The sequence below is a fragment of the Colias croceus genome, chromosome 6, assembly GCF_905220415.1.
Source record: "Colias croceus chromosome 6, ilColCroc2.1".
NCBI classification, from domain to species: Eukaryota; Metazoa; Arthropoda; class Insecta; order Lepidoptera; family Pieridae; genus Colias; species Colias croceus.
This window is the reverse complement of record NC_059542.1, coordinates 4,326,673-4,351,268: the sequence shown is the minus strand read 5'-3', so window position 1 is coordinate 4,351,268 and position 24,596 is coordinate 4,326,673. Positions and strand designations below refer to the sequence as shown.

General features: G+C 30.6%; 1 protein-coding gene across 3 annotated transcripts in view; it reads left to right on the top strand.

Annotated features, from left to right (window-relative positions):
- The first annotated feature begins 2,084 nt into the window (after window positions 1-2,084).
- LOC123692871 (elongation of very long chain fatty acids protein AAEL008004) overlaps window positions 2,085-24,596 on the top strand; it is a 36,416-nt gene continuing 13,904 nt past the window's right edge. For 2 of the 3 annotated variants that reach the window (XM_045637681.1, XM_045637685.1), the window contains exon 1: window positions 17,349-17,558. The gene's annotated coding sequence lies outside the window, so the exon portion shown is untranslated. Of the gene's footprint in view, window positions 2,169-17,348; window positions 17,559-24,596 lie in introns of those variants that run through there. The other variant, XM_045637682.1, reaches the window with a different exon arrangement.

Genomic DNA, 24,596 nt, shown 5'->3' with positions numbered 1-24,596 from the left:
GACGTAGTTTGAACACGTGTATGGATAAATATTACAAAGTATGTTTCTGGTTTATCATCGGTAGGATAAATTATTGAACTATTAAGCGCAGCTCAACATTATGATTTTATAACCGTGCAGATATTTTGAATTAATTAAACTTAAATAAATAGATTGAAAAAGACTACCTACACATTCCTGCATTTAATAATATAGGTAGTACCTAGGTATTGATGATTAAACGTTGTGATATGAACATATTTAAATTTATTAAAGGCTACATTTCAAGTTAGATATATTATAATGCATTTTATAAACATGTATGTTGTATTTGTAAGCCATTCTTAGGAAATAAATAAGGATAACGGTAACCTCAGATGCCGACATATACAAAATGCGACACGGTCTTTTCATAAACAACTTATTTTATATAGCGGTATTTTACGCATATCCTTTTTTAAGAACGTGTGTGGGATAGAAATCCTTCGGATAAACGTAAAGAATTTTTGGTTCGATCGAAAGACAAGGTTTTCCTGACCGAAAATAGCAATAGATCGAGAAGATCGTCCAACTTCCTGTATTGTATAAGGCACAACAAATTTAATAAATGTCTACCTTTATATTATGCTATGTGATCCTATTTGTATCCAAGATTCAAGACTCGTGATTAAGTTCCTTTAATTGCAACGATTCTTTACGATTAATAAAGAGAAAATAAAAGTTCACGTATTATTTTATATTAACTAAACAAAATATAAAATGATTTCATATATTTATGACATAAATATAGGTCGTTATTGTTATTAATGAAATTTAAAAAAAAACTAAATCGTACGTCACTCCAAAACCTGATCGGATTTTATTTTCGATCATTCCATTTAAGTTATGTGTTGTTTTTCCAATTGGTCTTTTTCCATACCGGTCACTGTATTATAATTTAACATTATAACTTCCTATATTGACAGTTAGCAGAGTACTAATAATGTACACTAACAAAACATGTGATAAAACTTTTTGTATGTTTCACAACATAATGTTTTTATTGCAAAAATTCCATCTCTGTATTAACTAATTAATTTTGTACTTAATCCTTTTTAAGGTATAATAAAAAATATTGATAGCTCACCTCTTAAATCACAATTTATGCAATATTATTTTTTTCTGATAAAACTCAAAACGAGAAAAACGACATTATTCTTTTTATAATCGCTTTTTAATAATATTATATAATTTAATTTAAAGATATAAGACATTTCAGACAGGAGTCCCGTTCGTAGTCTACGCCGTAGCAGTCTACGCTGCTCTTACCTACAACTGTAGAAGGAATAGATACAAACGCACGAATTTCAATTTTCAATAGCTTTTCCCTCATTTAATTGCGCACTCGACTGCCAACTCAAATTAACACATACGTGTCTTTTTACTAGTATAATGTAGTGCACACCTAAATTATTGCGATTTATCAATTTTAGTGATCTTCCCGCAACAAACTTCCGTTCTTTAACGGGCTGTTTATGGATAATATAATTTGTAAACAAATTATTTCATTTAATTTTATTACCAAATTAGTTGACAATTATTTATTAGTGAGTCCCTCTTGTGAGTTGCGTTTGCCACATTATTTGCTTTATGGTCTTGATTTAGGTACCTTCGATCTGTGTATAATTTGTTGTTTAAAAGAATAAAATAATATATTAAAATTGTTTACCTGTTGACAGTTCTCTCAAAATTCAAAAATACTACCTATTATAAACTAGTTAGAACCCATATGGTTAGATGTTGAAATTTTACTTTTATCTTATATTTATATTGGTGAAATAAATCAAATATTAATAAATCCAGATTTTTTATCGGTAGGTAAGTGCAAGGATATAAAACAGAATAAATCGTATCGAGCTATGCATACTACGCAGTGCAGTAGCATTTAAAAATAAAGGAATCAAATATCTTTTAGGGCAAGTATCTTTAAACTTGAACTTGTTTAGTTGACATAGAACACTGTCTAATATCGTGCTAAAGCGATTTGCATCCGCGTCGTAATCACCGTATAATAAAATAGTCAAAGAAATACAACGTTCTCGTATTTATTCTCTTAACGCGCGTCGTCAAATACTTACGTACGAAAAGTTGTAACCCTGTATTAGATACAAACGAATCTTAGCATTGTGTACATATTTTCTTATTATTTGGTGAGTACGTCACTTCTTAATACTTACGTTTGCTTCCTCGTATTCACGCTTATGTGACAACTTTGTGTGACAACGAGGATATATAGAGGCCTACATAAAATACATTTATATTTTCCGAAAGCATCTGCTAGTAATAATGATACTTCAATAAAGTAATGTATTTGTTTGTTTATAAATGACACAAATAACCTATTAAATTAATAATTAATTCTAATAGTTATTTTTGTTTATTTAATTTATTTATTTAATTATTTATTGCACACACAAAAGAAATAAAGACACATAAAGTACAGATAATAGGAAAATAATGTGTACAAACGGTGGCCTTATCGCTAGGTAGCGATCTCTTCCAGGTCACCGTATGTAATATGTAAGGAGAGACGTTAAAAGGAGTTAGGAGATAGTTATTTTTACCTTATTGTTTTGTATAAATAATTTGAATCAAGCTTCAAGCAGATAATATTTTGTCGTAATTAGATTTAAAGTTAAGGTAAGATTCTAACAATTTTAACTTGTGGTGTAGTTAGCTGGTAGAGTATGTTTAATTGATATAAAATAATTTTTATAATAAGAAATTATGAAAAATATCAACTGCAGGTTATATTAAAGATAATATATTTTTATTTTAAATATGCGACATAAAAAATTTGTAATCGTGCAGAATTATTTTAAAGCAATTAAAGTGACTTATACGTTTTGCGAAGGAAAAATTAAATGATATAAAAAATATTCGTTTTTAACACGCTTATATTAGCTTCTCATTTATGTATGTAACCGACTCCTTTAGAATCGTTTTTGACCCACTTTAAGCGGATAGACTTAATTCAAACTATGTACTCTCATCAAACTTTGTACTCTTATCAAGGATCGGCAACAATATAATAATTTCCACAATTATATTTTAACGTTGTATACTTTTTTTATCTGAGCTATGCGTAAACAAAACTAAAACATTAAGTATTAAAAAATAAAAACGATTTGTATGCAAATATTTTTTTGCGGTTTTCCTATTAAACCATATTATAATAACTCAGTTTCTATCGAATTAAAAATACAAATAAAAACTTCAACAAATTTTAAAAGAATATGTATTTTATTTAAATATTGTACCTAACTGAATTTAAATTATATGTTTACATTTATAATTTATCTTTGTCAACCATTAGAATTGCTATTACAATGTTGATTTTGTAGTTGAACGCATGTATTAATATCAATAGGTACCTATAGCTACCATAATATTATATTATCTGTAGTCGGTACCTAACTACTTACTACTTACTTGGTAGGTTATTTAATTCTATAGATGTAAAATCAAAATAATTTAGATAGATATATTTTTCAATTATCGTGTAATAATTTCATTGCGTTAAACTGTTAAATGATAATACATACTTTTAAAAACTTATTACGATTTCCAATTAATAAGCCATACATTTCGTTTCTTCCTACATGTATTTCCATATAGAGATATCAATAAATCCAACCAAAAATCCTGAAGAAAATTATGCATATCTAATTATTATATTATTAGGTATGTTTGTGTAATCATAGAGCACTTGAATCACCGAAGTATTAAAATTTCAAAAATATTTACCGACACAAATATATATCTAATCTTTATTTAATTTGTAGTACAATTATGAAATGCCTTCAAGAATTATTTTACTTAGATGTAAAACGTGCTCTATCAACAGACATGTGAGCACGGCCGAAAGATAACCAAATAGAATCTTATTGTGTTTTATAATTCTTGTATTATGATATATAATAGATAATAAATAATGATGAATTCCTGAGATGATAAGATATAGACTTACTATAACACGGTGAGTGTAAAAGTAATTCATTTTTTAGTTATCACAGTTATCAGAGAACATAGATTTAAATTGGTAGACATCACCCTGTTATATAAAAATAAGTAGACAGCGATAAAGTATAAATTTATCGACCCCCAAATAATAATTGACCCTCGGTAAGTACTAAGTAGTACCTTTATTCGGTTAACCATACCTATAGTTAATAGTTATGTTTGTAGAGCAAATATAATATTCCTAATTTTTGTGTGATAGCATAATTTTCTTATTTACTACGTTATTCTACTTATACATATAGAAATTGACAAAAATGTGCTATTAACAAACTGAAATTATGGTTTCGATAATTTCTGTTAACCCTTTAGGGTTTTTAATATTTAGTATAGCTATAACACTATACCGCCTCCTTGGTACAGTGGTTGATGCGTGGGCGTAGAGCCCTTAACCCTTGGTCCAGGGTTCGATTCCCGGTGGAGATGAAGAAAAAAAATGTCTCGGTCTGGCAGGATACGGAAGGCTGATCACCTACTTGTCCCTAAAGAAAATCGATCAGTGAAACAGATGTATAATGTATCTGCCCCTTACCCCACTAGGGGACATGGGACTTCACTTATAGCTTATAACAGCTCAGACATTAAATATTATCTATATATATAAAACTCAAAGGTGACTGATATAGTGATCTATCAACGCACAACCCAAACCACTGGACGTATCGGGCTGAAATTTGGCATGCAGGTAGATGTTAGGACGTAGGCATCCGCTAAGAAAGGATTTCCCGAAATTCTTGCGGGAACGGGGAAAAACGGGGATGCACGTACAAAGTCGTGGGCGGAAGCTAGTTTTCATATATAGTAGGAAATTTCAAAGTATTCAACAACATTAATATTAACATATATAAAATCTTAATTTTATTCTGAAATAATAACTTTGAACTATTATAATGCTTACCATTGCGCAACTTTGTTTTATAAATATTTTTTTCTGAATTATATAAGTAACATTAAAGTTATTATTTCCGTGACCTACCTCTATTGTGATAAAAAAAATAACCCGTATATAATTATTGCAACAATTTAATGCAATGTCGGTATCGTTTATTCAAAGTAATTATATATAATAGAGATTTCATCTACTCAACATAGCCATTACTTTTTTATGATATCTCTAGGTATTATATCTCTAGATACATTACATTTTTTGTCATCCGGAATTTCCCGTAGAGTAGTGAAAAACAATGAATTGTTTCTGAGCGTGCAATTAATATACTAATTTTTAAATGTAATTTGGTTGCAGTTATTGAAGTGAAACTTCTTTATCGGGGTTGAAAAAACATTTAGTGTAACATTTTTTCGTTACTCGTGCCATTTTTCCGTTACGCGCCATATTTTTCTTATCCCTACCACTCGTGATTCGACGTATTTCTGTAAAGTTGCATATAGTAAATTATTTTTTTGAAAAATAAGGTCATAAAGAAGTTTCACTTCTTACTTGTGTACGTACATTAGTACAAGCATACATTTTTTTTATAATTGCAGCGAGTTGAAATAAAGGGGTGTGACGAAAGGTTGCTCCATAAGAGCTAATTTTCAGTTTTTCAAGTTGTCATGTTGAAAAATAAACAGAAATAAAAGAGCATTATTATGTATCCATTTATAAAACATTATTATATATATTATTAAATAAGTTTTGTGGATTCAATGGTTTCTACATACTTCAAAGGCCAACCAATTGGGAGACATTGTGTAATTACTTTTTTTAATTTTTATTAAATATGCACAACATGTCATCTTGAAGAATATCAAGTAATTTTTTACAGTAATAAAATAAATGATGAATATTTTTTACTCTGTCACAAAAAAAAAACATTAATTTCTTTCCAAATAATTTACGATTTATAAGTTGTTACTATATAAAATATATTATAATTACAGGATACGTAATTAGTAATTACTTTATTTCCTCATAGATGTTATTGAGTAAGGCCATAATAAACATATAATAATATACATGAAGCTTAGAATCATTTCTTAATAATATAGAGCCTGTGATTATAAATTAGAAAACCCTAAGTAGGTATGACAAAATATGAATAGTCAGTTTTCCGTAAAATATTAAATAATATAGCATGAGGTAAAAACAAAAAGGTTCATTTTTAATACTCTTTCAGAAAGTTATCGTTTATCTGGTTGAAAATGATTATAGTTTATTAAAGTGAAACTTTTATTACATCGTCTCAAACTTTTTGGTCTGTGTAGCGCATGTCGCGTGACGCACGATACGTACGATAATTATCGTACAAATACGATAATTTTTAGTTAAATGTCTATAGTGTGAAAAAAAGTTTCACTTTTACCGTGGTTTCATAAAACCACACAACTTTTTTTTATTTTTTAGTTCAACCCATAATAGATAAGTTAATGCATCCAAGAGAGAAAAATCTTCATGTACCTATTCGGAATGTATCTACTAGCATTTCAAATATAAGAAATATAATCTTATTTCGTTTCCCTTTTTAATTTTAGATCCGTAGATTTAATTTTAATAATTTATGTACCTACCCTATAGTAAAAAGATAACACTAGGTACTGAAGGTTATGTTTTAAAATGTTACTTCAATCGCCGTCATTGCGTCATGTGCATTGGTACCAAATAAAATTCAAAAAATATAACCCCCATAATAATCACAGGCAAATAAAAAATCGAAGATATTGTCCATTTAGTGAATAATTATGATCGATGACCACGTCTTTGTAAGTTAATACTCATAAACAACTGTTTAAATTTACTTTGATGTCATTTATGTGATACTAAAGTATTGCTTCTTATCCAAACAATAATCACAATTAGCATACATGCCTATGAATATAAAAAATGTTTTTAAGAAAATGTGATTGTGGCAAATTGCGCATTCCGTGGAGAATTGAAGGTAAATGCAAACCTAGTTCAAAGTTTAATGTTTCAATAAATGTTAATTCAATTGATTCGTTTTGGGTCCCTTAAAAAAGTCTTGATTTTTTTAGTAAAATTTGCACTATATTTTGTTGTTTATGCTGGATAATTGTATAAAATGAAGGTATCGTTGTAGCTAACATTGTATTGAGACAAATGTCTGCTAGCAATGCGACTCATTAAACTGTCAGTTTGCTGTCAGTAAAGTTCTTGCTGCTTGCAATTACTGTTTAGCGTTTTTTGAGTCGCACAAAGTTATTTAGGTAAATAAAAATAACTACGTTAAAAACAACCGACTTCAAAAACGGAAAAGTAAAAAATAAAAAATATTTGATATTATTAATTACTACATATTACTTAGATGTGCTATTTATTAAATAGGTTTGAAGTCATACAGTCACAGTTTTCGGATTTTCCCTTTTTAACTGCTTGTTATATATCTATCTAGTTAATACCATGATTTTCTTTAATAAACTAAAATAACAGTTATTTTTCTTGTTGAAAATTGTATCTTCGAAGTAGGTATTAGATTGTTGAATAAGATTCCCCTCTAATCATTATGTATCTATCTATATTAATCCTTGCATTATAAACCAGGTGCTATAGTTTATACAACATATGGTAAAGTGGTATCCACGATTAATCTATTTCTATGAATCGTTGCAATTTTAATAATTTTCTAGATCTAGCCCTATACAAGTATTAATTAAAGAAACCTGTTTTATAAAGGAATAATGTTATTATTCCTACGTCAGAGTTTTACACGCATGTTAGTAGATAATAATTATAGACCCGCTTCTATATACCATGATCTTTGTTTATCTATAATAATTATGACACATTATTATAAACCGTAAAGAATATTCGTGACATGTAAGCAATAAACTCCATGTTTTAAAATTATACGACTCAGATTTACGTATTTTTTATATGTAAAATATATTTAATTTTTCCACGTGCATCACACACAAGTGCAATATCTTTAGCGTTGTATAAATTGAATAATGAACAAAAATGTTTTTTACTTATTATATTATACGTATGTAGATCAATTTAATTAATAAATCATAATATGTATACATTACATATTCCAAATAATTTTTCTATCGATGTTCCTCGTCGCTATTCGTAGAAAATATAAAAAAACATTCTTATACGAAAAACGTTTTGAAAGGTAGCAACAAAAGCCGAATACTCTACAAATGGTTTTATACCATTTGTAGAGTATTTTGTAGAGTATTTTTGTATTTTGTCTGAGTAGTCTACAAATGGTCTAGAATCACTTCTGATAGTTTAAAAAAAATTAACATATTCATGCTTTGAACGAAGTACCTATTTGTATCGTCCGAATATTAGATAATTAATATATAATAGGTATAATAATAAAAAATATAAAAATAATAAATAAAGTAAAATAAATAAGCCCATTTCTTGTAACAATATTTTAAAAAAAATATATTAAAAAGTATAATATAAATCCATACAGAAAATAAATGAAGATATATAAAGATTTTCGTTTGCAAATGAAATTGTTTTTATTCAAACTAAAAATGTTTTAATCAGGAAATGTGTAGCTCGTTTACCTTCTGCATATGCTGATCAAAGTTAATAATTAATTATTATTTGAATAGTCATTTACTATTATTGACTTCTTATGATAACTCACACATATATAAGAGATTTCATTTTGAAAATATCATATAGGTAAGTATATCTATACATATAATAAATCTGTAGGGTCAATTCTGTATTGAAAATATTGAAAGAATAAATAAATAGCAGGGGGTGTTACTGGATCGATACTAAACCCAAATATGTGATTAAAAATTTTTTTGTCTGTTTGTCTGTCCGTCTGTCTGTCTGTATGTGAGGGCATCACGTGAAAACTAACGGTTCGATTTCGATGAAACTTGGTATAATTATACCTTATTATCCTGGGCATAAAATAGGATACTTTTTATCCCGGAAAAATACGTAGAAAAAAATAAATCGGACGGAGTCGCGGGCGGAAGCTAGTTAAGAATAAATAAGACGTCGTAGTCGATTCTCGATACAGACAGATACGTATTCTATTAAGGAAAATTGTTTTAAATGTAAAGTAAGTATGTAAAATTTTGTTGGTCCCTGATAATAGTAGTCTGCAGTAGTGATAAAACTGAGTAGGTACGTATTACCTAGCGTGAAGATAAATGTACCCATACAAATTTTTTGTAACTAGTGTTGCCCAAATTCAGTCTTGGTCTTGCAGTCTTGGTCTTGCGTCTTGCGTTTTTGCAAGACCAAGACCAAGAACAAGACCGCGTATTTTTATCAAGACCAAGACCAAGACTGACCGTGCAAGACTTGAGCAAGAACAAGACTTAGCCTGCAAGACTCTTGCGTCTTGCAGCTAGGACTTAGCGTTATTTCACTGAGTAGTTAGGTGTAACAGTTCGGTGTATAACTAGGTAGGTACGCTTAGGAATTCTATGAGACGCAAAAAACTGTATCAAAGAATATGAAAAACTGGACCTATGCGCATTACTACCATAAACATAGCGAATAAAAAAAAATATCTATTAAAATCAAACTGAGTGCATGCATAGTTATGTTTTAACCATCGGCACTTTGATAATGCGGCATCAAAGGTTTTGTACTTACTTCTCAAAGAAATTTGCCGCTTTTCGGAAGTACATGGTTATGATACATGTACTTCCGAAAAACTTGGCGGCTTCTTTTGAAATCTAAAACAATCGTGGCCGCCACGCCGAAATCATAACATTTGACACTATTTGATCGCCGCCATAGTAGGTATAGTTACTCATGCAAAATAACTTCGAATTTTTTTAAGAGTACCTACAGGTGTTCCATAGAATAAATAAGTTTCAGAGTGCTTAGAATGAAAATGAATACAACTGTCATTATACTGATCACGCAAGTAGTATTATGATTAGAATAAAATGGTAAGGATAGGTAGGTAAGTAGATGTTCATGTAAATTCATTCTAGTAAGTAGAGGTATATTATATTATAATTGTAATTAATTTGTTTTTTTACATGTTTTAGCAAATGTAAGCTTATAAATCATAAATGTTTATTAAGAAACAGTTACCTACTTCCATGGAAAACGACATAATATAGGTCAGTTGATTTTTCGAATTTCATAACAAATCTTCAATTATTTATTAATCTGCTTGATCACTATGGCTATGTTAATTCAATCTCACAATGTTCCAATTCTAATTCGTTTTTCTAAGATTTAAAGTAAACTGTAATAAATAGTAAGAGACTAATAGGTAATTGCAAGACTTGCAAGACTCTTGCTGCAAGACCAAGACCAAGACCAAGACTGGGAGCGCAAGACCAAGACCAAGACCAAGACCAGGTGTATTGGCGCAAGACCAAGACCAAGACTGGCTAAGTCTCGTCTTGTTCTTGCATTTGGGCAACACTATTTGTAACCCTTGAAATCTTATAAATTTTCTTGTTAGAGAGACTTATTTATTCTTTTTGGTAGAGAGAAGTGACCTATATTCGTTTTCGTTCGTCGTATAGCTTTTACTATATATTGCCCCAATGCCATTTCATTTAAAATACAATTCAATTTGGAAAGCTGGTCTTATTATTTCCGTCCGTATAACTTTAATCCCATCCACAATTGGAAAGTTCATATGCTTATTTAATTGACTTAGTTTTGGAGAAAATTTGCTGCAACAGACATACAAAATAGACACAGGAATCGTATCAGGCGTTTTTTGTGTTTTCGTGCGGAACCCAATTCCACATTCAAATAAAATTCTATGTGCACGTGTTAATTCGCGTGAGAGCGGAACTTTACACACTCTATTAAAACTAGAATATATTAAATTTATTAAAATATTAACTTGATCAAAGAGGACTTTATGGCCTTTGGACATATCGTTTACATATTTTCGTCGTCATTATACGAACAAGGTCAAGCGAGTACCTATGATAATCAATTATGTTGCAAAATTTATGTTATACAGCTTTTTTGTCCTTCCATTACAGTAATATGTAACATTCAGTCTTTATAGTCCCTGCTGGAAGGTATATCACGTTTTATTACTCAGTGTAGACAACCACTAAGTGAATTAAAACAACTTATAATTTATATAGAGTTATATGCATAACTGTACGCACACTAGTTTCAATCCTTGATTTAATAGTAGGTAAATATAGAATGTTTTATAATGATAATTATTATTATAATTAGAATGTGTTTATGTGAATTATATATTTCATGATTGGAATTAATTTGGTTTGACTAAGGTTCAAGTAGGTAGGTATAGTTTTAAGTTTTGCATGCATTATATTATCTAAATCTTACAAAATAAGTTGATGATATTGATATAAAGTAGTGTTAGCGCATATTTAAAAAGAAAGCTTTTCTAAATTAATCATATTCGTTAAACCTTAATATGTATATCAATTCTATAAATTATAACTGAATCAAAGATATAAATGGAAAATTCATATACCTCTACTTAAAGTTTCAACGTAATAAGAGCAACCTGCAATATCCCCCTAGAGTCAAAAGTATAACTACATAATTGTTATTGTACATTTTATTATGCACAATGTATCTAAGTCATGATCATACTATTATATAATTGAACTTGAAAATTATTCTTGTTTATGAGAAATTAAGTACGCGTGCATTGCGGTATTTAACCACGATATTTGCAAGTGTGGAAAATTTTTTGATCATAACAAACGTGCAAACGGATTTTCCTAACCATTATAACATAGATCGATATTTTCTAAGCAAAAAACTCCGCTCTGCTTCTCGAATAATAATTATTATCTATATTTAATACTGGCTACGAGTTTTATTGCGTCAAACTTAAACTTTACAATGTAATTTTAGCCGATTTAATAACAGACAATTATATACTAATGGCTGTAAATATTGGGCATGTACATTTACCGTGAATAAGAATATATGCTTTAATCTTTTATAGCCACCATAACGGTCAATTTTTTCATATTCCGTGATTTTTATTGTAATTCAAATTTCCATTATTCAAGCTGCGGCTGTCCTTTCGAATAATCTACATATTATTATCTAGCTTTTGCTTCCTAGCAATTTTCTCACTAAATTTTATTACTTTACAGTTTAAAAAAAAACGTGATCTACAAAACATATATCATAATCCTTTACAATCCTTGTTAATTTTGTACACAACTACTACAATTTTGTAACAAGGATTGTAAAGGATTATGATATATGAAAACATATAACTATATATTACATGGATACATTTATAACTTTTATAAGTTATACTTATAAATACATCCTTCTATATTCAACCATTTTACTTAGTACTTAGTTACACTTACGTAGTAGGAAATGATATAAAAAACAGACGTGGAAACCCGACGTTATTTCAAGCCGTAAGCACATTGTTTTATCAGATTGTGTTGATGTCAATGCATCGTGCGCATCACCGTTAAATCGATATACTTTACATAGATGTGTGAATGTGAATAATAAATAACTGAAAAAGCGGAAAATACAGTACTGAAGTTTTAAAATGTTACGAGATATTTACACAAAGGTGTAAATATATATCATAGCAGCTGTCCCGGCAAACGTTGTTCTGCATTTAGGGGGATAAAAAATAGATGTCCGACGATTTTCAGATCTACCAATAGGCACACAAAATTTCATACGAATCGGTCCATTCCGGTTTTTTTTCATCGTTTATAACAAACATAGTATTCATATAATCATTAATTATTTATTATTATCATTAAGGCTATAGACAAACGAAAAGAACATATGGGATGAAAGGATTTCAAATCCGCCGTGTAACTTTACAGTTTACATTCTTTTGACTATTATGATTTGTAGATATGCTTTGTATAAACTCATACAATGTCGAAAATAAAGTTAGAATTTCGGTAAATAACCGGTCGAACCGGATGCTGACCACGAGCAATGAATGGAGATTTTTAATAATCACACGCTCAAAATGAATAAAAAATAAAGACGCCGAATAAACCCAAATGTAACAAAGTTCAAAAACCTTGAAATTCTCTGACTTATAAATTTGAGCATAATTCATGAACAAAGTAGGTAATTAATTGAAATAATAAAATGCCTATTTTATTGATAAAATATTAATATGTTGAACTTATGGATTATATCCTATATGCATAGGCATTGTACCTACCTGTAATTATAAGTTTTAATCAAATTTTCTTGATTTGCATCTTGTTGATTTGCATTATACATTTCAGGCTAATGAAAAACCGGCTTTTGAAAAAAGGTACTTATCTCCTTACAGAATCCAAAGATTGCGTGAATTTTGAATATGAAAAAAATAAATTTACATCGTTTCTGTATCCAAATAAAGCAATAAACATAAAATGACATCTCAATAACCTATTTTTTGTAAACAATTTCATCAAACGCTACGTTGCGTCGTTTAAACAGGATGTAGAGTAGAAAACAAGTAAAACAATTTATGAAATAGCGCCAAATGTTTGAATAAATGAAAACACCATATATGACGTATTATTTTTACCATTGTAGATACATCTGTAATTGTACCCGGACATCAAATTTTGCGCAATGTCAAATTAATTTACACCTTTGTGTTTGTTAAGACTTATAAATTAATTATAATGGATAAGCATTATACTTTTTTTCATTGTACAAAATATAATTTTTTAAGTTCAAAAAATTGTAATCATACAAAAAAATGCTGCTTTTTATCCTTATGAACAAGACTACGCTTTTTATAAGCATTAGGTGAGTTTTAAAAGGTCCAAAGTTTAGATTTAATATACTTTTAGTTAATTTGTTTGAAAGGAAAATTTAAAGATTATAATTTTTAAATACTGTCTTGTAAGAACTTAATGCGTTTTTTATTGCACGCATAATTAATTAGAAGTTGCAGATATTGATTCTCATAAGTTAAGTAGATTCTCGAAACGACGGTCATTGTCAGTTTGATGAACGTTTATTTCAATATCAAAGGTCAATGACAAGTAATCACAAGTAAAATCCATATTATAATATCAGAAAATTGCACTTAATCATGGGTGGCGGAACTGATGATGATTAATTAGGATATAAACCTTTAAAATATAAAATTTAAAAATCTACAGAGAAAATATTAGGTATCCAACATTTATACTAGAGAGTGACTTGAGTAGTATGGTTTAACATCTTCAAATTTACAACACAATCACTTAAGTTTTTAAAGACGATAAAGAAGACCAAATTAAGAACTTAACTTGAATAAATAGGGTAGATATTAAATAGGTAATAAAAAGAGTAAAGAAATAAAAAAAAATGTTAAACTCTTTTTAGGGGTCCGTAAAGTGTAAAACGGGATCCTTTTGCTAAGTCTCCGCTGTCTACCTGGAGACAGACACATGTCTGTCTCCAGGCTGTATTTCATAAATCGTGATAGCTAGAAAGTTGAAATTTTCACAAATGATGTAGGTATTTCCGTTGCCGCTATAACAACGAATACTAAAAATTAAAAAAATAACCATAAAATATTTAGGGGGGTCCCCATACAATAAATGATATTCTATTGATAGTACGGAACCCTTCGTGCGCGAGTCCGACTAGAACTTGGCCGGTTTTTATATTAGTGGGTAATCAAAATTTTAACTTTGTCATAATACTAAATTTATTATTTATATTATGATGTTTATATGCTACATTTTAGCAACACAAATCACAGAGATGTCGGCACAAAAAAATTTATACCTGTAACTATTGAATCTTGCTACGGCAAAAACAGCAGACAATTTACCGTTAGGTATAGTTAATGATGACGAACAGATAATAGAGAATAAATAAATAAAAACTATCGGAAAGTTTCTTAATGAATTACGGTTAAACGGAAATTACCTTAACGATTCAAATACGGATGTTATACCTACGTATAGGTTCTGTGTACTATGATCACATTAAGGCATTTTATAATTGAGGCACAAAATAAACGTAAATAAAAACCTTAGTTATACGTTATCAAATGCTAATTGATTCAACGCTGTTATGGGTCACGAGCTCGAATGATATATTCAGGCATAACATATTTACGTAGGTAGGTATTATTAAGCTTGCGTTATGTCGTAAAATTCCCACATCATAAAGTGCTAACCATTACATAAAATAAAACTAATCTATTAAGTATGTTATGGCCAACAATAAATGACCAGATCTTAAAAAAGATTTAAAAAAAAACTTAGTCTTTTAAACAAAATTATTTTATTTACTTAAAACTAAACTATAAATAAGTTCCTTATATGTATGCATCGTATCGGAGCTACGTCATATACGAAGGTAATCACTTTTAACCGTAACCTTGACCCTTTCTATGAAACGAAAAGGTATTTCACTACAGTTGCAAGTTGACTTCCGCAATTTCACAATATTGGGAAAAAGTTGCTAGTGGCGGTAACGGCGTCAAAACATTACTATAATGACTTTTTATACAAAATACCCCAAGAATATTGTAAATAGATACATAGATATTTAAATTAAACATATAGGAAGCCGTACGAAATCTCAAAGTAAAAAGATGTCTCGAAGAATGATCTTTTAGCGGCGCGCCGTAGTACCCTTATTTGTGTCTTAGTAGTAGATTGTCCATTTGAAAGACGAACGCCTGAAAATAAATACAGACAATAATTTTTATTCATACTTCCTATATAAATCGAAGCGTTAAAAACTCTATCATTAATAATAAAAACATCCCATATCGGGGCCTTCCCTGCAAAATGTCACTAAAAGTGCTAAAAGTCTACCAACGCTACGATGCTCAAATTACCGTATACTCGTATCTTATTTATTTACTTAGCAAGTATAAATTACTTGCTATATTGTATACAAATTGTATAAAATATATAATATAAATTTCATGCAAATTGGTTCAGTAGTTTAGGCGTGATTGAGTAACAGACAGACAGACAGAGTTACTTCGGCATTTATAATATTAGTATGGATTTTCAATCTACGGATATCCCCACTTGTTGGTAATGGAGCCCTTTATGCGATCCAAATCCAATAAAAACACAGAAAATTTCAGATCCTTGTTAAGGTCTATTGGAAATTCCGTCGTTTATTCATTAACTTGTTTGTATTTATCACGATGGAGTTCAATGTAACATTGCTTGTTGCTTGCCATTATTATTATTATTGTATAGATTCGAGATTACTTTAACAATTAGGTATTACGGATATTTCCGTAATTCGTCCGTCCTATATAGATATAAGCTTCAGCATTTATTATACATCAGAATTTACAAATTCATCTGTTAAAAATGTTTCAAAAATATATATAAGAAATTGTATATCTATTTTAAAACATAACAATTTTTTTTCCTCTTCACGTAACTAACTATCTTCTTATGTTTAATTTATCGATAAACTACAGATCATCAAATATTATGACTTTAAAACGTTTTAAAATAACATTTAATCCTTTATAAGACATCGTAGAGCTATCAATATTCACAACTACGTATACCGGTATCAGGTAAATAAACAATCAAGAATATAAAAACATGGAAGATATAGTATAAATACTTTAAAAATATAATAAAATCTATTGTGAGGCTCATCTTTGGAAAATTTCCGCACTATAAAAAAAAAGGCTCTACCATAGAGACATGTTCCTTGTTCTGCAATGCAAAGACCGGAATAATTTTCATGAAATTCACTTGCATCACATACATATTATTTGTAAAATTAATCATATGAAATCGATATTCAATAAATAAATAAATTTAATCTCTTATATAATCTTAGTGCTGATCATGATCAGCGAAAAGCGAATTACATGTAATTCGCTTTTTATGCTAGGTACATCTTTAAAAAGGTTTAATTTGTTGAAAAATTCTGCGTATTCCTGATGGTGATGGATATAAATTTACAAACACTACAAATGAGATATTATATACGTCATCTTTTGATTTCGCATAATATGCCGACAATGTTTTTTATTGTTAAAAAATAATGACAGCATCAAATATATAAAATTTATTTGTGGAATTTTTTATCAGAAATTTCCACAGGTTCCAGCTTCGATATAATTATTAATTAAATTCTTTTGATGATTTCTATCATTCGTGTTTTTATTATGTACTTATTTCTTCTTTCATAGTTGCGCACAATACTGTAAGCATCAACTTTTTTATAAGGAACGGATCGTTAAAAACAAAATCACTCCAAAGAAAAATATTTAAGAGCTTTCAAGTGCACATTGATGGTACCTCCTCGTTATAAATCACTATTACCTTTGGAATCTATATTGTATTTGTATTCAACTTAAAAAATATTAATAAAACGAATATATCGTGACGTCAAATCGCAAAAAGTCAAGTTTAAGGCGGGCGAAGAGCGATGTGATAAAAGAGCGTGGAAGTGGCGCGCGGTGGCAGTACCGAGCACGCTTGCACGTTGAGCGCAGGCGCAGTTTTCGTAGTTCCACTACGCGATTTACGCGCGGCCCGCGCTCTCGCAACCTTAGCGCCCTCACCTTCGTATGTTGCGTATTGGATATTCGCAGTCCACTTTCGGGTAGTGTGTGTGCTCTAACTCGATAGGCGGTGGAAAGGAACCGCGTTGTTTCGCAGTACCTATCGGACGCCCGCAGGTGAGACTCTAGTGAATATAAGATGAATCCGCTCGCAATTATGAAATCAGCTTGCACCGTCTGAATCATGTGACAGAAAGAGCAGTTTGTTTGAAAGTTACTTATGAACATTGTTTATTTATCGATAATAAATAATAATTGTATATAAATTAATTCATGAGAAATGTGTATCATAAAATAAAGATAAAATATTTCTTATTAATTCTGTGAACATAATTAACTGTGTAAGTATTTTGGAAAAATTAATAGATATAACTAATTTCGTTTTTTTTTTTTTTTATATATTACAGAGATAAGCTTTTAACTCGATAAGAAAAGCAAAATATTATAATATAGCATTTTATAAGCCACAAATGAAATGTAGAGTCAAAGATTTACAAAGGTTATCTCTGTAAAGATCAAGAGAAAAGGTAAACAATAGCCATCCTTTATTCTGAATATGCTTAAAAATATATACTACTACGATTCAAATAGAATATGAAGGACACACCATTCTAATGAGCATTCCTTATGTAAACTGATGTCGATGTGCAAATACTTGATCGATGTTGACGATATACAATATTAACGCTCTGTCGCTCAAGATCCATAAAACAAACGTTTTGCCCAACCGAGATTACTTTACATTCAATTCAAAAGGTGATAAGATTTAAACGTTCATTAAATGCAATCGTCTAAGAAAGGAGCTCGGTTTTGAAGCCAAGGATTCACCAAGGCGTTTTGCAGACGTTAGTATTCCCATCGCGTGTGTCGGCGCAAAACGGTGGACGTGTGACGTAAGGTCACGTCGAATGGCCACTGACATGAGATTAACTCCCTACTATCCTCCAACACCTTATCATGACGTTTTAATAGAATTCAAAACTCATGGCAATGATTCACATATAAACAATTTTCGGCTCCTCAGCGCGAGCGCGGTGTTGAAACGAGGCAAAACATTCTTCGGCAATTATTAGATTTTAACCTTAGTTCTGTTGAGCAAACTTACATGACTTGCATAAAATGCTCTTCCAATTATCTCAGTAGAGGACATCAAGAATAACCGCACAGAGCCAGCTATGATCGAGTAAACAGCAATTAGAATGACTGATTAATCGAAACGTGTCTTAGAGCGATTAAGTAATATCAGTTTATGAACTTGACACGAATAGCCAAACCTGAAGTTATTTCATATAATTATCATCAGACTGTGTGTAGAAGGATCGTAAGAAATACTGTAAAAGGACAAAATTAATCTGAGCGACCACCTACAAAGTCGGAGGCCATAAACTAAATAAGGAAAGTAAACATCGGAAATCTTCGAAGGTCACAACTAGTTATGCGAAAGAGACCTGTGAACTAAACTTATCACAAAAAAATGACTTTATTGGCAAATATCAAACGACTCAGCGAATCATCTATATTCGTTGATACCTTCACTTTGATATTATGGATTCACTAATATTTATAATGTCCAGTTATGATAATTTCGTTCATTTTACAGTTAGCAAGGTTTTAAATATGTTTATAGTCAATGTCACAAACTAACCTTACCCGCGTTTAATTCTCTGATATAAAATAATGCGTTGTCCGCTCTACATCATTTATAATATTATAGAAATGTTTGAACGGGCTATGTAAATTATTGTTATGTGTAGTGAATTACATGTGTAAAACATGATAAATCGCTCATCTGTTCTTGTAGCATAAAATAATAAATACAGGTTTTTTGGAAACTTTATATTCTGTATATCCTCATCGGTTATACCTATGCTCATTTTTTGCGTCGGCTAACGTCTTATTTGAAAAAAGCTTCTTTTAAATAATAACAGAATAGATTCTGAATCCAAATCTTTGTCGAGTTGTTGATCGTGTATCAACTAAAAATCGATATCTCTGTATATATGATTTATACAACCTACGACAAAAATATTAGCGACAGTTATACGACATAGAACGAAAATTAATAGCAAAACTCATTAACATATAAAATGGTTAAATGATACAGGTTCCCACTAATAGACAAAATTATTAACAAACTGTAAACATTGCAATTAAAAACTAATTCTTAATACCTACCTAATATTATATGCATGACGTCAATAGAGTGATTTATAGTTCCATCAAATTAAAATGAATGAAACAAGCTTCGCTGTTTTTCCCCTTTTTTTTATTCTAAATTATTGTTTTGATGTTTTGATTCGGTTATAAAAACACTACTTCAAAAAAACTTGTGTACCAGAACAATAGTCAGTAAAATTTTTTTACTAACCTCAGTAGAGATTTTTTCCAAGAATCGAGTAAAGATTAAACACTAACGCGTATGCATCCACAACATTAATTATCGGAAATCCAAATTCCAATGTTTATTTGTTACCTTACTATAGATTTACCATGTAGGAATTTAATTTTAATTATAAGAGAAGCAATTTTCTTGATTCTGTCTATAGCATAACCAGGCTCGTAATCAGGCACAGTTTATATATAGAAAGCCGGATGAAAATCATTATTTGCTTAAAAAAATCAAATCAATAACGCAACGGAAATTTTTCTTTGATATCTAACAATAGTCATAATTTATGTATTCATAATTACGCGCTTTATGCAAGCCTATAGAAAAGAAATATGCAAAAAGTCTCTTCTTCTTTAACTTTTATTCATACTATTGACATTCAAATAATAATTAATCAATCATAAATAATTGATACATGTTGAGAATTACCGTTACACACGATACGATTTACAAAAGAAATATTGATTATTTTGTAGTCAACAAGAGTTGCTATTTTTAATTAAAAACCTTGTCTATCTAATCTCTACAAAAAATATTTTGAAATAAACGAACAGGATATTATCCCATTATCCCCGATAACCTAAATAAACTTTCAAGTTATCTGCGTTCTTAAAAATTAACTAGAAAATCGACTTGCTTCGTTTTTGTCTAAATTAGACTTTATGCAATTTTTGATTAGTCTTAATTAAATAGTTATGCTTGAAAGCGGCCATGAATATTTATTACATACATTTTTTGGATATCGCAAACCCCTTCTCTCACTGAAACGACTAATGGCAATAAGGTAATTTGGCAAATTATATCCATCTGAATTATTTTTTATTTTTTTCTTCATCTTTCGTAATAACTAATAAAGTAAAGTTGATCAACAAAGTTTAATACTTATATGAATATAATATATCTGACGAGGTCTGCCTTTGTGGATGACCGTGGATTATCGGGGCTAAAATAGTAATATTAATATCTATGGATAAAGACAGTCAAACTTTTATTTTTTTAGTAATAAAGATTAAAACCTATTGCGACATTACGTTCATAACTAAACAACTTATCCTAAAGCCTAGCAACCTCGAATAGTTTGTCGTAAAAGGAAGTATTTATTGATGCTCATGATACTCATAGCGCAGATGAGGACTCCGTGTGTTCACGCTTCAATTTACAGTAACAACGACAAATTCAATGCTAAAATTAATCACGTAAGGTGACAAGCGGTTGTACTTAGAACAAGGATAGTCATTAAATGGTGTATGATGTCAGGGATCACGTCCGTTTCGGCCTCGCGCGTTCGACTGCCGCCTGTAAATGTTTACATTTGTGCCGGCGACGGCCCGCGACGTCCACCTGAAGCGCAACGACCAGTGATTAGTTGCAAAATGGTCGTGGCCGAATTGAGTTCAGGGTCAAGCGTGTTGCCTCCGGGTGTTGCGCAAGCGCTCCGTGCATTCGCTCTCCGCCCGAATTGTGGCAGTTACCCATTAGGTATCCCTGAACACCTCTCAGTCAATTACTCTATGTGTTGAAGCAAAAGCTTTTATCTATAATTACATTGATTTAATACCATTACCAACTTATCAATAAAAAAACTTATCAAAGAACAACTTAAAAGTACTTGAATTTATTATTTTGAATATTATCTCCGTTGAATTTTGCTAGGCTGTCCAAACTAGAAATTTACGAAATAATTTTGACATCACATTCTATAATACATAAATTAACGTGAGACACTAAGGCCAACCCAAGGCGTTGTTACGTTAAAAGAATTACTCGTAAGGCGACGCAATCGCTATTTCCTGAGCCTTTTAATCTGAATATATATTATACTGGATGTACTTCGGACGTATCGTGTATAAATTAAAAGAAAACTTAAATTAAGCATTTATAATATACCTAGCTAGTAGGTAGGAGTTTTTGAATTTGATGAACACTAATATTTGCAGCACAAGGTCCAATTTGTAATTTTTAACAAACAAAAATTTGAAAATATAAAATGATAAAAAATAGAGTTAACCCTAATTATATATGTTCATAACGCGCTCTACATCATATCATTAGTATTATTAATTATTATAAAACATCTGAATATTTTTATAAGAAACGATTTTTTATACAAGATAATAAATTATCCTGATTGCATCTTTAAAAAAATAAGTTGATATGATGAAGCTTTAAATGCATAATAACAAAGAACAAAACAGTAGATGTAGCTACATAACTTTAGCATATTTATAAAATTTGGTTTGCCTTGTTTCAGTTCATCTAATTTTATTTTACTCGTTGGCGTACAGATGTTAAGGATATTACACCAAAAATTTTACAAAAGTCGCTATAAAATAAAATAAAAGCAGTACATTCTTTTAAATAATTAAAAAAATATTTTTAATTCCATTCAAAATTTTGTTATTTTAATTAACATAATAATATATAGACTCCTACTCCCTTTCTCTTCTAATTCCATCTCACCACTCTAACTTTTACCATCACTCTTTTACTATGAACGCTATTAATCTTTGGAATTCGTTGCCAGATTCAATCAAACATGCACAAACCATATCTACGTTCGATAGTTTGGTAAAAAAATATTATCTTTCGTTATAAACAGTTATAAATTTATCTATTATATTTTAAATTTTTTGTATACTATTTAACATTGTATGTATTATTATTACATAATATGTAGGTATATATTATATTGGTGTACTATATATAATATATGTATGTTATTTTATTTATTTATTTATTTTAAATATTAAGTGCTCTTTTGCTCACACCTCCATAAATGTATTCTTCCAGCATTTTCCAATATCACAGGTTGTCTGGTAGAAATCACTTGTAAGTGATAAGACCGCCTTTTGTACATTGTTTCTATGTGCTGTTTTTTACTCTGTTATTTTACTTGGTGTGCAATAAAGAATTTATTATTATTATTATTATTATGTTTCTCTTCTCCATAATACTCGGGTACCACCAGAAGGACGGTACCCGGATCTTTGGAAGGCTTACGTGGGGACACGGATCCAACACGCAGAGGCCCTTTCGAGACTTTTAATGTGTTGTGGGACACCAGCCGCAGCCTGCCCATGGCTGCACTATAGAGATACAGCCCTAGGCAGTCCGCGGCCGATGTAGGACTATTGCAGGGTATGGAAATTTAATAATTGGGCTATGGATTGGGATGCTAAATGGACTGGTACTGGGGACTATGGGAAACTATGGCACCTGCCTTTCTACTAAAAGAAAGTAAAAATATGGTGGCAGGTGGTGACTCGCCCTCTCACTGTATGGGCCCCCGAAACAAGTCGCTGCAATAGTGCGACAAGGGGGCAACATATTGTGAGCAGCTAAGGGTGGAGAGGCGTCCCTGGACTTTAAACTCCGATCACGCGCTCCCTGAGGGTCCAGCATCACGTGCCCACTCGCCACTTACGCTTCGCATCCACCCTTCGAGCTAAAAGCTCTCGCGACTCCACTCTGGCCGGCCGCTTAAGGCAAGCCAGAGGTGGGGGTCCTGTCCTCGTCAGGCTTCACTCCGACCGGCCGGTGAAGGCAAGCCGGAGATGAAGACAGGGGCCTCCCCCAGGAGCACTCGGTTCCCGCGGGGTCGCTACTCCCCGACACCCCGCCACAAGGTGTCCTGCGGGTTGACTGATTGCACGGGTGGAATATCTATTATCACGTAAACAATAGATATCCCAACCGTGGGCGATGGGGTCGTCACATCCCTACGCCCTTTTATTATTATTATTATTATATAGACTGCACAAATTTCCTGTTGTGCGCTTACTATCAAGGCTGATACATTCCACATGTTTTAGCACATTTAGTGAAAAATGTTATTATTAGCAGTAGTACCATAATTATACGCCTCACTGATTCCAATAAGCCATTCACAATCAATTTAGATTTATTGGGCAAACGATTTAAAAATAAAAGAGTTGGACGAAATAGAAAAGTACTTCATTCTCTCACCTTGATGTCGACGTTGAAATGTATATAAAAAACAAAGAAAAGTATTGTGAGAGTTACAAAATGTTTCGCTTAAAATTTTCTTTATAGCCTTGGTAATTTGTATCGTAAAAAATAGGTTGTAAGGTTGATAAACGTTATAAATATCAATCTTAGACGTTATAAATATCAATCTTTATTCCAATACAACACAATGTAACAAGGATGATGTGGGCTACACACGGTCGTGTGTTCTGAATAGATTTTTCCATTTCCACGCTATTGTTGGTCTACGTTGCATTGATTGTATAATATTAGGTGTAATTCGTTCCTGTTGCTACTTCCTAGTCCCTATTATTTTTGCCTATTGTAGTAAATTTGATATACCTTTAATAAAATAAATATTTTAACTAAACAAAAATATTAAAATTAATTTAAAACTGTTATGCAAGTTTAGGAAGATTTTAATACAGATCAAATCAAAATTCACCTTAAAATGTAGAGCAGCATAGAAGGTCACAGATATCAATCTTGGAAACGTACGTCTAGATTAAAAACAATACATATACCTACTTGGTTCAAATTGTGCTAAACGAAGCGAAAATTCACGCATTTACATTATACATCCTATAAAAAATAAAATTTAAATCGTAAAATTAATTACAAGAAAAACCACAAACAACCTTATTAAAACCCAATACGATATTATCGCTATCTTAAATTTTTAAGGTTAAAATATTTTTTTTTAGAAGTTGCTTTTTGTTCAAAGTAACGATATTTATAGCGTAATATCCGCGGTATACGTACAATGTTATTTATCTTCT